Below are 2898 nucleotides of genomic sequence, written 5' to 3' on the forward strand. Positions count from 1 at the left end.
CATGGATTGGAGTTGAATCCACATCTCTGAATAAAGAAAATACATGATGTAAGCCATGATGCATAGCACGCAAAAACTTGTACACACAGAAAGATAGGAGTTACTTCCGAAAGATGTGAGTTACTCACGAAATGTCTGTTGATGCAGTCAAGGCTGTGACTGACTTAGCGGGATCATAGGTGCTATTGTCGGACGTGCTGCCCTCAAGATCAAGCTCCTCCTCCTCGTCCTCGTCCACTTGCTCCAGGCGAGGTCGCTTTATGGGAGTTGGAGTCTGGAAAGGCGGTGGGGCAGTGAGGTGTACAGTGGCCGTGCCCACACCACAGTCTTTCGTGACCACAGTAGCCTGGACACCTTGAACAGAAATGCTTTATTGGTTAGAGACAATGACAATACACCTACTGCAGTACAAATTCAAACATTACAGAAATGCTTTATTGGATAGAGACAATGACAATACACCTACTGCAGTACAAATTCAAACATTACAGAAATGCTTTATTGGATAGAGACAATGACAATACACCTACACTGTAAAGTCTAACATTCAAATTAATAAGAAATATTAAGTAGGGTTGACTTAGTTTTGACCAATCTGTCGAGAATACTCACTTTATTTGAGTTAGTAGTACTTTGGGAGCGAAAAGTCAAACCAACTAAATCATTTTAAGTTCAGGTCACTCACAAAACACTAGTCCAACACTTGGGCATGCGCAGAAGCCTCTAGTAGAAACCAACCGACACGACACACACGACTAAACACGCATGGACATCGCTGGAGTACTTTACAGGCTCATTTGGTGAGTAAACGTTTGAAATTGATTTGCTTTCTTTATGTATTATTCATTCAACGCTAGTTAAGTTTTGTTCACCATATGTCAATGTCTATGTGACTTGTGCCTGTCGTGATGTTAAGTATCATAGCCTAGCGTCTAGCTATCGCTAGCCCAACGTTTGTTGCTAACGTTATCTGTTAGAAACACTAAACTGTAGATCTACCAAAGACTCTTTTCGGACGTGGCTCATGTGTTTTCATCACTGAAAACGATTGATTCTAAAAACTCCAAAGCCAATAACTCCAGTTTCACGTTTGCATGTGTAACAGCTAAATGGTATGAAGCATGATTATGTTCGACCTCCATATTAGCTAGCATTTTTCAACTGGAATTATTGCAGCTTGGTCATTAGCACTAGCTAGTTCTTTTCCTCATGGTAGCAGCTAGCAGCTACAGGAATTGCTTTCAAATTCTTTGATTTTATGTTATTTCATATCAATACAAAGTAGGCCTATTTTGTCTGAGCAAAAACATTAGATTACTATTTACTATTTATATAATTGAGTTCATTTCATTGAGCTTGGTGCTAACATGATCTTTCCTCTTACAGAGATGTTGTCAAGCAGACCAAATCCCTGAATGAACTTGTAAGTACTGCACTTTTCGTGCTGATAAGGCTATTTGCTAAAGTAGCAGTTTGTGTCTTGCGAATGTCTTAATCTTTATTGTCTCTATCATTAGACATCGACTGTGATAGCCCAACGCACTCTTGTCCTGAAGGGAATTCCTGTTTTACATGGATCAAGTCCAGCGAATTCTACAGCACAGCATTTGTAAGTATACTTGGAAATAATAATAAGAAGAAATAAAGCAAGTTATCATATCTAGTTAGGTTATTTATGTATGTACAGTATGTATGTTATGCAATACACATAGGAAATTACCACTTATTCTGCATGTTTATATTGTCAGTGTCTTTGGGTGAGGAGGGGGCCCATTGGACATTTTCCAAAATAGTTTAAAGTGTTATTCTGGCGGTGAGCAAACACTTCCAAAAAAGCATCTTAACCAATAATATTAAAAACAGCACCAGACCTCATCAGTAGCTTGCTCAGGGTCCCTACACTTAAAAGGAAGCACCAACAACGTAGTTAGCGAACCCGGAGTTTATTACAGAAAACACTTACCAACTTGTCCTCTACCAGCTCCTCCAACCCAGTATCATAAGGTTTCGTTGAACTGTCACATTTGGTTAATCTGTCATTTGTGCTGGGGTTGGAGGAGTTGGTAGGAGGACAGTTGGTAAGTGTTGACACTTGGAAAGTAGATTGTGTTCAGGTGGACTCATTTTGTGGTCACAGCTTTGTTCATTAGTAGCAACACATGATAACAAGACTTTCTTTTGCATATGTGTCTTCACAGGACGCTGTGACTGATGGGACCATCTCATGTGTTGATGTGCTCACTGTTCTTGGGGAGATTGACGGCTAACATCATTTCCAGGGTCCAAGCTGCTGTCAGGTGTTATGGTGGCACCTTATTTCTGCTTGATATAATATAATATTCATTTTCTGCTTGATATTACTATGTAATAATTATTACTATTATTATTTTACTGCGGAGTCCAAGCACTCTTATTTTACTTTAAATATGTTGAATGGCAGGGTAGTTTGCTATGTGAATGCTGGATAATTAAAAATAAAAATAATTGTGATTAACCTAAACCAACCTTCTCATTTCGTTTTTTTTGTTAGATGTTTTTACATACATTGCTTGTATAGACATTGTAAACTGAACCAGAGAACAAGTCAGTAGTACATACTTAAAAATGTGAGCTAATTAAGTATTATTTACTCAGAAAAAACAAGCTTCCATGAGAACTATGGGTTCTAGGTATATGAGTACTAAGAACCATTAGCTAATTAAGTACAGTTTAATTAAAATAAATAAGTTGTATTCACTTATAAAGTGTAAGTTATTAAGTGTTACTTACTCAGAATAAACAAGCAGTGTTCACTTAAAAAATGTAAGTTCATTGAACTTACTTTTTTCAAGGCAATGAGTTTGCGTACATTTTTTAAGTAAAGTCAACTTATCAAAATTTACAGTGTACTGCAGTACA

General features: G+C 37.6%; 1 long non-coding RNA gene across 1 annotated transcript; it reads left to right on the plus strand.

The window, feature by feature from the left end:
- Nucleotides 1-689: 689 nt before the first annotated feature.
- On the plus strand, nt 690-2458 carry LOC134080606 (uncharacterized). The gene is made up of 4 exons (XR_009939235.1): nt 690-800; nt 1387-1423; nt 1518-1609; nt 2199-2458. It is a non-coding gene; the product is annotated as an uncharacterized LOC134080606 (long non-coding RNA).
- The last annotated feature ends 440 nt before the right edge of the window (nt 2459-2898 follow it).

This window comes from Sardina pilchardus, chromosome 1 (assembly GCF_963854185.1).
Source record: "Sardina pilchardus chromosome 1, fSarPil1.1, whole genome shotgun sequence".
Lineage (NCBI taxonomy): Eukaryota > Metazoa > Chordata > Actinopteri > Clupeiformes > Clupeidae > Sardina > Sardina pilchardus.